General features: G+C 42.4%; 1 protein-coding gene across 3 annotated transcripts in view; it reads left to right on the forward strand.

Moving 5' to 3' along the window:
• Positions 1-247: 247 nt before the first annotated feature.
• NTRK3 (neurotrophic receptor tyrosine kinase 3) overlaps positions 248-13,326 on the forward strand; it is a 1,004,345-nt gene continuing 991,266 nt past the window's right edge. For all 3 annotated transcript variants that reach the window (XM_033920393.1, XM_033920395.1, XM_033920396.1), the window contains exon 1: positions 248-1,064. The gene's annotated coding sequence lies outside the window, so the exon portion shown is untranslated. The remainder of the gene's footprint in view (positions 1,065-13,326) is intronic.

Genomic DNA, 13,326 nt, shown 5'->3' on the forward strand with positions numbered 1-13,326 from the left:
CACAGTACCGGGTAAAGCTTTGGATTCTCGCCCAGAAATAGCTAAGAAGAAAAAAAAAAAAAAAAATTTAAATTGAATCAGGTTGGGCAGACTGGATGGACCATTCGGGTCTTTATCTGCCGTCATCTACTATGTTACTATGTTACTATGATGAGTCAGGGCAAGCCCTTAGAAGCCAGGAACTTAAATTCAGCTCAGAGGATTCAGAGGGGGAGGAGTTATCCAGCACACTTGCTTCCAATGTCCTTCCTGATGTAGCAAAGGAAGAGCTACCAGAGAAGACTATGCAGGTTTCTGATCTGAACATCCAAGGGGAGCCAATGCAGCAGGAACCCAGTGAGTGGGAGGCTGAAATGGGGCCAGAACTCATGGAGTGGGTCTGAGCAATGCAGACTACAGCTTAAAGGCAAGGATGAAACTTAAATTGTGTTTTCTTCTGGTGGTTTTTCTACCTTCCGCTCCACCATGCTGGCTGGACCGCGGAGAGTATTAGACTACTGGAAGCCTCACTCTGTTTGGAAAAAGTTTGCCTTCTGAACTGTGATGTTTGTTATTGAGAAAAGCATGCATAACAGAATGAAATATTGAATTTGCTAATGAACTGCACAGCTGCCTAAACCAGGAAGGTGAATGAAGTGCATTGTGGGAGCTGTAGTCTGAGCTGATCCCTGAAACTGCACAAGTGCCTAAACCAGGAAGGTGAATGAAGTGCATTGTGGGAGCTGTAGTCTGAGATGATCCCTGAAACTGCACAAGTGTCTAAACCAGGAAGGTGAATGAAGTGCATTGTGGGAGCTGTAGTCTGAGCTGATCCTTGAAACTGCACAAGTGCCTAAACCAGGAAGGTGAATGAAGTGCATTGTGGGAGCTCTAGTCTGAGCTGATCTCTGAAACTGCACAAGTGCCTAAACCAGGAAGGTGAATGAAGTGCATTGTGGGAGATGTAGTCTGAGCTGATCCCTGAAACTGCACAAGTGCCTAAACCAAGAAGGTGAATGAAGTGCATTGTGGGAGCTGTAGTCTGAGCTGATCCCTGAAATTGCACAAGTGTCTAAACCAGGAAGGTGAGTGAAGGCTAAGATTGGTTTGTGTTTGCTGGTCTTGGCGAAGATTCCATCCATTGCATTATTTGGTGAAAATGTTTTGTTGTGATTTGCATTTTAAAAAAACCCATTTTGCTGTTTTGAAAACGGCCATTTTCTCTACCTGATTTTTGTACGCACTTCTGAAAATGTCTAACTCGGGTTTAGACATCATATCGAAAATGGCCCTCTATATTTCCAAGTATATGAAATTTGTATTCCTGTTAACACTTTACTATGCAGTGTGGAAAATCGGTGCTTTGTGGCTACTGAACTGTAAGCTAGACAAAAACTTCTTGGTAGCATGAAGCTGCTGTCATTTGATTTGCTCGCTGCAAAAAAAATTAGTTGCTGTCTCGGCTGTCAAGGGGGTGGTGAACATGCTAGAATAAACGCAGCCTAATGTAGCCTTGTTGTTTGACTGTTCCAACGCAATGTTGAAAATATTGATGACATGACATGGAGCCTCTACTGTCTTCTCATCCAAAACATGGTCTCCGCATAGTGTGGCTGAGACACATTAATAAGCCTATTTCCCCAATATTAATGAGGAAACTTCTAGCTCGTAAATGTAATGAGTTGCACTGCATGTAAATGTATGCAAAGCAGCTCATTACTATAACAATCATAACAAGAATATATTGTGCAAAATGTGCTTCTGTGAGGAAGCGTTGGACAACAATTTTTCCAAAAGTTTTGCTTTCTTAAAACAATCTGGTAGTTATGATAAACCCCTTCAAAATAAGCACAATGACTGTATCATGTAAGAATTTTGAGAAACACAATGGTATCTTTAATTGACTATAACTAACATGTTTTAATGCACAAAGTTTCTGATATGCTGTGATAGTTCATCGTGGCTAAGTGCTTTCCTGCTGATTTTCGTTTGTATTCAGTGTCCGGTCTCGTTCCAGTGTCCAACAATGGTCAGCAAGCATTGATGGATTCCAGTTACCCTGATATCTTTTTTTTTTTTCTATAGTGACAATGTCCTGGTGAAACCTTTCACCATGGTTGTCGCTTACTGCATCAAGATTTACGGGGAAGAAGTGTGAATGTAGAATGTGCATCTTCAGTGACATGTTGCACTTCGTGGTTTTGCATGTTCTAAGAAGTTTGTCAACCAGTTGAATATAGTTTCGTGCTCTGTAACTGCCAGGAAAATTCTCAACAACATCCTTGAATGTTTTCCAGGCAATTTTCGCTGGCCCAACTAACGGACCTTCAAATCTCTCATCATTGATGATGTTTCTGATCTGTGGACTGGCAAAAATGCCTTCCTTAATCTTGGAAACATCTATCTTAGATAAAGAAAATCTTTGTTTTTCTTGTTCATCACTTTGATGAAATTTTTCATCAGTCCAAGTTTTATGTGAAGATCAACAGGTCAACAAGTGGTTTATGTACCACATTTTTCTGTCCTGGAACCATATTCCTGTATGTGAATTGCTTTTATATAGCCTTTTTAGGCAGCATCCATCAAACCCATGCATTAATAATAATAACTTTATTCTTTTATACCGCCACAGTGGAATGACTTCTAGGCGGTTCACAGCGAAGAAGGCTGGACAATCAGTGAATTACAGAATGCAGGAAGTGAGGGTACAACTTATTACATAAGGAATAGATAAAAGGAAAATATGAATCTTAAGTAATGTAATGTAATGTAATTTATTTCTTATATACCGCTACATCCGTTAGGTTCTAAGCGGTTTGAAGAAAATATACATTAAGATTATAAATAAGAAGTAAGAAGGTACTTAAAAAATTCCCTTACTGTCCCGAAGTATGTAGTATAGGTCTCTTTTATATGCAACCCAAGGAATAAAGCTGGATAATCTGCAAATTTTGGAATAGAGCTGGACAATAAGGCGAATTGCAGAATGAAGCGAATTACAGAATAGGCAGAGAATGAGTGTGGACTGCGCAATGTTTGGGTATGGGAACCGAAGGATTATGGGAGGGAGAACAGGCACAGACTGCACAATACATTTTCTGCATAGATAGGGTTACCAGATAGGCTTTTATATCTGTGGTAAAAGCTTAGATGTTATCTAAGATAGAATGCCTATGAGCATCAGAGCTAATACCTCCATGGCCAATGAAAAATATCCTAATGTGTCTTCATGTTTCCATAAAATGTTCCTACCCATTTGGCATTTGGTTCTTCATTTGTAATTATAATTTTTCTAGTTTTCTTCATGTTGGGAACCTTGAGGTTTCTTTTTGCGCCAGATAGTTCTTTCAAACCGATATCTTGAGTCTTCACACTCTGTGCCTCTGCACTTCTGTTCTCAAACCATTCTTTGTTTGTTGGTCCTACAACTTCTTTTGACTTTTCAGTCAAACATTTGGTATCTTTGTTCTTCCTTTTTTACCTGTGATATCTTTGCCTGTTTTCTTTCTTTCTTTCTTTTTTTTTTTTGCCTTCTTTCATCTATTACTAGGGCTCTCTTTTATCAAACTGTGATAGCAGTTTTTTAGCGCGGGGAGCCACGCTGAATGACCCGCGCTGCTCCCGACACTCGTAGGAACTCAATGAGTGTCGGGGGCAGCACGAGTCATTCAGAGCGGCTCCCCACACTAAAAACTGCTATTGCAGTTTGATAGAAGAGGGCCTAGATTTCTTCGTTTATCTAATCTACTTTTCATATACCTTCTCTATGTCTACACGTCTCCCTCCGTATTTGCGGTTTCGATTATTCACGGTTTTAGCTGGCTGGCTCCTCCCCTCAAATGACATCAGCTTGCATAGAGAAATCGCTGATTCCAGGCACTTTTCTTCACCGTGTTTTGCCTCCTTCAGGAGCAGGTCAGGTCTCCCACTATGTTATTTGCGGTTTCACCATATTCATGATGGTTTTTAATAGAAAACAGCGAATAACATATGAAAAAGTTATTTGCGGTTTTTCTGTATTTGCGGAGAGAGAAGTGTAATTGTTTTTCTCTGCACTCTCATTTACCACCTGCTTGAATAGGGTCCACTGCTGCCAGATGTTGGCTGCTTCCTGTAATAGTTGAAACCTGTTGCGAAGTTCCAGATGGAAGTGTCCAGAAGTCACAGGATCCTTCAATTTTTCCCTCTACATATGGAACATATGGTTTTGTTGGCATCTCCTGTGGCATTTATGAGTGGTACTTATTCTACAAGCAAATTGCTCTTTTTAGTTTCTTTATAACTAGTTTCATCTTTTTATTAAAGCTGCTCTTTCAAAGATTAGCAGGAACTGCAGAAATTCTCCTTAAAATCCTCTCTCTAGTGATTACGAAGGGGCACTGAAAAGTTCTCAGCCCAACCAAGAAGAGAACGATGTGGATAATGGTTCAATCAATGATCTGAAACAATGTCAAAACAGAGAATTTCACTTCTGCAAATTGGCACTCAGTGACATCAGATAACCCTCTTTTCAGCTACAGTGGCAAAATGACGCTTGGAATTTAGGAAGTTGGTTGGTTGGGCTGAGAACTTTTCAGCACCCCCTCGTATGTAATAAAAGTGAGTCAAGTATAGGACAATCAAGCCATTGTGATATCACTGATGAGGTGGGTGCTTATTGGTGGAATGAGGCATTGTGACATCACAATCTCAGCTCTGGTTACAAGAGACTGAAACTCTTCACACTACAAGGTGGTGCTGAAAAGTTCTCAGAATGACGTGGATATGGTTCAATCAATGACCTGAAACTATATCAAAAGCATAGAATTTTGTTTCTGCAAATTGGCACTTAATGAAATAAGATAACGCTCTTTTCAGCTACAGTGGCAAAATGGGTTCATAGACAAAATCGCGCGAGACAACGGCACGCCGACAACTGAGCGCAAGGTTGATGGCGCGCTGAAGAAAAGCACTATTTTAAAGGGTTCCAACGGGGGGTGTTGGTGGGGAATCCCCCTATTTTACTTAACAGACATCGTGCTGGCGTTGTGGGGGGTTTGGGGGGTTGTAACCCCCCTCATTATACTTGAAACCAAACTTTTTGCCTGTTTTTTAGGGAAAAAGTTCAGTTTTAAGTATAATGTGGGGGGTTACAACCCCCCAAACCCCCCCCAACGGCAGCGCAATGTCTGTTAAGTAAAGTTCCCCCCCCACCCACCCCGTCGGAGCCCTTTAAAATAGTGCTTTTCTTCGGCGCGCCGTCAACCTTGCGCTCAGTTGTTGGCGCGCCGTTGTCTCGCGAGATTTAGTCCCATCACCGGCAAAATGACGCTCAGAATTTAGGAAATTGGTTGGTTGGGATGAGAACTTTTCAGCAACCCCTCTTGTTGGCCAGTCCTGGGCGGACTTGCACAGTCTGTGTCTGTATATGGCCGTTTGGGGGAGGATGGGCTGGAGAGGGCTTAAATGGCTGGGAGGGTTTAGATGGAGTAGGTTTAGAGTAGGAGATTTCGACAGTTGGAACCCAAGAACAGTACCGGGCAGAGCTTTGGATTCTTGCCCAGAAATAGCTAAGAAGAAAAAATGTAAAAAATTTAAATTGAATCAGGTTGGGCAGACTGGATGGACCATTCGGGTCTTTATCTGCTGTCATCTACTATGTTACGTTACTATGAAGCTATGGAAATCATTACTAAGGCCCTTCCTTTACAAAGCCGCGTTAGCGTTTTTAGTGCCTGCTGCGGCAGTAAGACCTCCGCTGCTCATAGGAATTCAATGAACTTCGGAGCTCTTGCCGCCGCGTCCGGTGCTAAAAACACTAGTGTGGCTTTGTAAAGGAGGGGGTAAGCGATTACTCTAACTCTTGCCCCAAGTTTTGCCCATCTCATGACATCTAAGACCAGCTGCTCCATGATGCAGATATTTGTGACATCTGGAAACTTTTACTAAGCTGTGTCGGGCATTAATGTACGCTAATGCAGCTTAAAATGGTGTCCTGTGGGCCATGCTTATGTGTTGCTTATGGGTTTTGACCAGGTACTAGCGACCTGGATTGGCCACCGTGAGAATGGGCGACTGGGCTTGATGGACCATTGGTCTGACCCAGTAAGGCTATTATGTTCTTATTCTTATGTTCTTGTGTCCTATCGTAACTGCCAAATGTGCTCACTAAGAAATATGGTTCATAGACAACCCCGCGAAAGACAAAGGCGCGCGCCGACAACTGAGCACAAGACGGAGGCGCGCGCCGAAGAAAATTACAGTTTTTAGGGGCTCCGACGGGGGGTTTTGTTGGGGAGCCCCCCCCCCCCAGTTTACTTAATAGAGATTGCGCCGGCGTTGTGGGGGGGTTTGGGGGGTTGTAACCCTCCACATTGTACTGTAAACTTAACTTTTTCCCTAAAAACAGGGAAAAAGTGAGGTTTTCAGTAAAATGTGGGGGGTTACAACCCCCCACACCCCCCACAAGGCGGAGCAATCTCTATTAAGTAAAGTGGGGGGTTCCTCCTCCACGCCCACCCCGTCGGAGCCGTAAAAACAGTAATTTTCACGGCACGCGCCTCCGCGCTGCGCTCAATTGTCTGGGCGCGCCTTTGTCCCGGCGCGTTTTTCACCTGACACCAGAAATATAGGCCCTCTTTTACAAACTGCAGTAGTGGTTTTTACAGTGGCCCGGGGCACTAAATGCTCTGACGCTCTTAGGAATTCTATGAGCGTTGGCGGAGTGTTGGACATTTAGCGCTCCAGGCTGCAGTACAAACCTCTACTGCAGCTTAGTAAAAAGAGGGTTTTTTTTGTTTTTTTGGGTTTTTTTGAGGGGGCAAGTAAGGGGGTGGAGAGTAGGTGTTCCTGAGCCAATCGGCAGATCTTCATTGGCGTGCGCTAACTGGTTTGTGAATGGATAGCATATGATTCCTTGAGGCCTGATTCTGTGTATTTTCGCCTAAAAAAAAAAAAAAAAATAGAATTGGTGCTGACTAATATGGCGCTAAGTGTGATTCTATGAAAGTTAGACGCACCGTATAGAATGAAGCTTAGGGCCGCCTAAGCAGGCTTAGGTGTCGCTCAGCATCCTAACTTTACGCGCACCCAATTTATGCCGGGTTTTTCTTCACCTAAATACCTGCGCCTAATTCAAAGAGGCGCCTAACTCGATCTGCCCCTGACTACATACACTTTTAGATAGGCGTTTTGGACTGGGCACTTACTTTTTGTAGAATTGGGTTTTTTGACATAGGCGCAACATTCCAGAGCTGAGATTGTGATGTCATAATGCTTCATTCCACCAATGCCTAAGAGCCAACCTCAGCAGTGATGTCGCAATGGCTTGATTGTCCTATACTTGGCTCACATAAGAACATAAGTCCAGAACCCTGTTTCCAACCATGGCCAACCCAGGTCACAAGTACCTGACAGAAACCCAAAGAGTAGCAGCATTCCAGAGCTGAGATTGCGATGTCATAATGCCTCATTCCACCAGTGCCTTAAGAGCCAACCATAGCAGTGATGTCACAATGGCTTGAGTAGATGACAACTTCAGCAGTTGGAACCTAGGACAATACCAGGTGGACTTTAGTCTATGGCCCAGAAATATCAAATAAAAGACAAGTTAATGTAATCATGTATTTCTAATGAGAATAACTAATGGGCTAACTGGATGGCCCGTTCAGGTCTTTATCTGCCGTTATTTACTATGTTACCTGGCAGAAACCCAAAGAGCAGCAACATTCCAGAGCTGAGATTGTGATGTCATAATGCCTCATTCCACCAATGCCTAAGAGCCAACCTCAGCAGTGATGTCACAATGGCTTGATTAGAAGGCAACTTCAGCATTTGGAACCTAGGACAATACCAGGTGGACTTTACAGTCTATGACCCAGAAATATCAAAGAAGAAACAAGTTAATTTAATCATGTATTTTTAATGGATATAACCAATGGGCAGACTGGATGGATCGTTCAGGTCTTTATCTGCCGTCATGTACTATTCTTCTCCCCCCCCCCCATTTTATAAATCTACTGAAGCAGTTTTTAGCACAGGTCGGCGCGGTGAATGTTCTGCGCTTCTCCTGACATGCATAGGAACTCTGAGTGTCAGGAGCAGCGCAGAGCATTCAGTGCGCCGGCCTGCGCTAAAGAACAATTTCACGTTTTTGTAAAATGTGTGGGGGAGGGGGAAATGTTACTATTGATATGACTCTTCCTAAACCAGGGCACATTCATGGAATCCATGATGCCGTTTGCTTTCTTGCCCCCCCCCAATAAAAAGTTAAAACCCCCATCCCATTTTAAAGCTTGTTTTTTCTCTCGTTGCAATTAGGTTTCAGTACAAGAAAAGATTAGCAACACTGTCTTTTCAGAGGTGAATCTAATTCCCATATGGTTCTGTTTCTAGAGAGTTCTCTTGGAAACAGATTTCCCTTTATCAGATCTTATAGTTGTTTTTTCATTCCATCGTTTGATTCCTATCGTCCCCGTTTCCAGTGACCAAGTATGAAATCGGCAGTGTAACGGTTACTTTCATTTCATACATCTTCTTTAGGTAGACGGAATCATTTTTTTTTCTCTCTCTCTTCATGTCCAGAATGAAATTCACTGGACCAAAGCTGCACCTTGCAATTGCTTTTGATGGCTTCATTTCTCTACATCGTAACGTTGCTTTATTTCTCTCTCTCTCCCTAACAGAATAGCGCAGCATGACTTATCCAAGGAAATAGAAAATCAAGCAAGATAGTGAAAAATGCTTCTTTCTGGTAACCACCCAGTTCTCGCTGCTATGAAACGCCAATCTATTCGATAAGGAATGTATAGAGCTATCGCCAATGGCCATATCATTATGCTAATATTTACAGGGAAGTTTTGTATATTAAGACAATGTAAAAGGAGCTTTTGTTAATCCACCAAAATAATTATCATAGTTCAAAGAAACCCGCAGAGATTCTGGATGACGCTTTTCCTTTAGAAAAAATATTTCAAATTACAAACTCCTGTTTCTTTCAAGTCCCTGAATCCAAAGGCAACAAACCTTTCCTGTAAACAATAACAGATACTTATCTCTGTTCACTGCTTTAGATGTTCTGTGTTCTTCTCGGCAACAAAGAGATCAAACCGTTAAATTAAAACATTTGCGCTGGAATTGGTATCAGATGTAGCAACAAGTCAATAGGATATTGTGAAATTCTGGATGAGTCTGGATTACTGGTGTGCCATCAGTGACAGGTAGAAATCCAGTCACATTTGAAGCATAGACACATGACGGCAGATAAAGGCCAAATGGCCCATCTAGTCTGCCCATCCACACTAACCATTATCTCTTTCTCTCTCCCTATTGGCTAAGGTTCTTAACATTTGCATCTCCTCTTCCTATAGGCTAAGGCTCTTTACACCTGCATTGTGAGGTCATAGAGCTTTATGGTTATAGAAACATGACAGCAGATAAAGGCCAAATGGCCCATCTAGTCTGCCCATCCACACTAACCATTATCTCTTTCTCTTAAAGCTCCAAATATGAAATCCTAAATTTGGAGTTTCAGCACCATATGGGCTGACAGTTCTCCAAAGGTCTAGTCATCTGTAAGAGTAGATACCTAGATTTTTTTTAAATAAGACACTTGGATTTATCTGATTTTCTAGGCAACTGAACTGGGAAAGGGTTGGTGGAATATGAAAATGTAAACGGGATGGAATGTTTCCCCTATGGGGAAAGGCAAAAAAGCTAAGACTACAGCTTAACTGAAGAGAGATATGATAGAGATGTATAAAATCTTTAGTGGAGTAGAACGGATAGATTTAATTCACCTGTTTACTCTTTCCAAAAGTATAAGGACTAGGAACACGTTAATATAGAGTACATTTAGAACAACTCCAGGAAAATATTTCTTCACTCAACATAGAAACATGATGGCAGATAAAGGCCAAATGGCCCATCCAATCTGCCCATCCACAGTAACCATTATCTCTTTCTCTCTCTAAGAGATCCCACGTGCCTATTTTGAATTCAGACACAGTCTCTGTTTCCACCATGTAACTAAGCTCTGGAATTCATTGACAGAGAATATGGTAAAAGCAGTTAGCACAGCAGGGGTTAGAAAATGTTGAGACAAATTCCTAAAGAAAAGTCCATAAACCATTATTAAGGCGGACCTAGGAAAATCCATGCTTATTTCTAAGATAAGCAGCTTGACATCTGTTTTATTTTTGGGGGGTCACCGAGTATTTGTGACCTACACTGGTCACTTTTAGAAATAGGCTGCAAGGCTTGATGGACCTCTACTTTGTTCCGGTATGGTGATACTAACGTGCTTTATAATGTTAAGTCAGTGGTCTTCACTCATTTTGGAGCTAAATGAGCTGAAGGAGAGCCATCAAGTATCTTCCTTTGTAAGGCCACAACACTGTTTATTAGTGTGTGCCAAATGACATCCACCCCACCACCTGCCTTCAGACTTTTTATCGGGCATATCCTCCAAGAGGTGGACATTTCCGAGTGCATTGTCTTCATCTATTGAAAATGTCCTTCGACTCTCCTTTTCATCCACTTCTTACTTTCTGTTGTGAACTTAGGTAGAAAGGCAGGAGGTAGACGAAAGCCAGAATGCTGACGAGGACCAACCCACAGGTCTCCAGGGGCCGTCATTGGCCCTGCTATGTGTTAATTGCTTCAATTTGCTCAACTTAAGGTACCTATGTATGAACATAGACACAATAGTGTGCAAAAGACTGGAACCACTTGTGAATTTTGCACACACACTCTTTTTTTTTTTAACAAAAAAATCTGGTAAACCCTAGTTAATGCAGAGTTTGCAGGAATGGGACAGGGACAGAACTCATGGGGATGGGACGTGGATATTGAGATCTCGCGGGGATGGGGGACAAAATCGTCCTGTGTCATTTTCTTCAAAACATAATATTGAACCCCCCTCCCCCCATTGGCAGTTATGTGGCTGGAGGACTGCCACTCAGCTTAGAGCAGGGATCTCAAAGTCCCTCCTCGAGGGCCGCAATCCAGTCGGGTTTTCAGGATTTCCCCCATGAATATGCATTGAAAGCAGTGCATGCACATAGATCTCATGCATATTCATTAGGGAAATCCTGAAAACCCGACTGGATTGCGGCCCTCAAGGAAGGGACTTTGAGACCCCTGGCTTAGAGGGAACAGTGCTCAAGGGTTTTTCATATCTGCTTGTGCTTTCTATCGAGGTCTGGTTTTCCACAGTTCTATGCATATATGCTGAAGAAAAGGAGTTTGATAAATGGAAATATTTGCATTGGTGTAGAAAGAACCTAGCGTGAATGAGAAGTGAATGCATTTATAACATATGGTATAACATTGCAATTATAGAAAAAAAAAAAAAAAAAAGTTAGATTATTGAAATGGTGTGGATGTTATGTGGTTAGGTTTCCTAAAATAGTTTTTAAAAGGTAAACAATTTGATCCCTAGTCTAGAAAAATTAACACTATCCCCTAAAGAGTGCTTTTCTGGGGCACTGAAACCTTTTATCTTGTATTTCAAAATTGAAGAAGATTCTCAACATTTCAAGGGTGTCTGATAGATCTATAAAATCTGAAAAAAGTGCCAAAATAGTTACCTTAGAAAGTAATGATGGCTGCAAGATATCAGCACAGGCTTGTGCCGGCCTAGAGAAGGTGTAAATATATTCAAGTCTGAGGGCTGCCCGAGGCAAGAAAAAGCTACTTGGGTGAATAGGTGTGTGGATGAAATAGGAAGCATTAAGAGGTTAATTTTATGACAGGAAGCCTTAGGAAAATGGGGTAAGCATCAGAGCTTTTTTGGGCCAGTCCAGTGCATTTAGGGTTATCAGACATCCGTTAGATTGTGAGCCCACTGGGACAGATACGGAAAATGCTTGAGTAACTGATTGTAAAACGGCTTAGATAAACTTGATAGGCAGTATATAAAAACGAATAAACTACTTGTCCTCTATTTAGAGGAGTGTCCGTGTGTCCGGAGGGATTTCCAAAACCCTTAGGCACCTAAGCCAATCGGGGTCTTATGCCCCTCCCAGTGCATCTAGGTTGTACCGGGAAGGAGAAGGCCCACCATTTTGAAGAGGCAGGCCTGCCAGCAGAAGGAAGTGGGTATGCCTCCTGCTGGTCTTCGATTTAGAGCAGTGGTCTCAAACTCAAACCCTTAGTGGGGCCACATTTTGAGTTTGTAGGTACTTGGAGGGCCGCAGAAAAAATAGTTAATGTCTTATTAAAGAAATGACAACTTTGCATGAGGTAAAAACTCTTTATAGTTTATAAATCTTTCCTTTTGGCTAAATCTTAATAATAATAGTGTCATTTATAGCTAAAGAGACATATGATCAATAAATTATTTTATTTTACTTTTGTGATTATGATAAACATACCGAGGGCCTCAATGTAGTACCTGACGGGCTGTGAGTTTGAGACCACTGAGTTAAGGGGAACAGTTAATCTGCTGGCTGGGTTGGAGGGCAGAGGGGAGAACAGGACAATCAAGCCATTGTGACATCACTGATGAGGCTGGCTCTTATTGGTGGAATGAGGCATTATGACATCACAATCTCAGCTCTGCTTCCCAAAGACAAACAGGATGTCATGGTTACAGTTTAGCCAGTGGTCTCAAAGTCAAACCCTCTGCAGGGCCACATTTTGGATTTGTAGGTCCTTGGAGGGCCGCAGAAAAAATAGTTAATGTTTTATTAAAGAAATGACAACTTTGCATGAGGTAAAAACTCTTTATAGTTTATAAATCTTTCCTTTAACAGTTAAAGGAAAGATTTATAAACTATAAAGAGTTTTTACCTTATGCAAAATTGTCATTAACTATTTTTTCTGCGGCCCTCACATTTAAAGTTTAATATCTTTCCTTTCTCAAAACTGACACATTTCAATCACTATACTGAAAATAAAATCATTTTCCCTACCTTTGTTGTCTGGTGACTTTATTTTTCTGTCAATTCTAACGTCGGGGAGGAACTTCCAGGCCAGCCAGGCAGCGATTGGCTGGCCCGGAACTTCCTCCCCAACGTTAGAATTGATGTCGGGTGGCGAGAATTGGTCAGCTCCGAGCTGGGGAATATATGCAGGGAGAGCTAAGACCTCTGGCGCTGGCCTGTTCCCCGATTGCGGTGGCTTGGGGGAGGGCAGTGGGAAGGGAAGCAGATTGGGGACCCCTGCTTTAGGCGAGGACAGATCGCGGGCCGCAAAATAGTCCATGGGGGGGGCCGCATGCGGCCCGCTTGTTTGAGACCGCTGATTTAGAGGTATGGGGGACTGTGTGTGTGTGTGTGTGGGGGGGGGGGGGAAATGGGCCAAAGAAGGGGCAGCCCCAGTAGAATAGCTTGTGGATCAGAATCACAGTTTAAACCTGTTCACAGA

The sequence above is a fragment of the Geotrypetes seraphini genome, chromosome 14 (genome assembly GCF_902459505.1).
Source record: "Geotrypetes seraphini chromosome 14, aGeoSer1.1, whole genome shotgun sequence".
NCBI classification, from domain to species: Eukaryota; Metazoa; Chordata; class Amphibia; order Gymnophiona; family Dermophiidae; genus Geotrypetes; species Geotrypetes seraphini.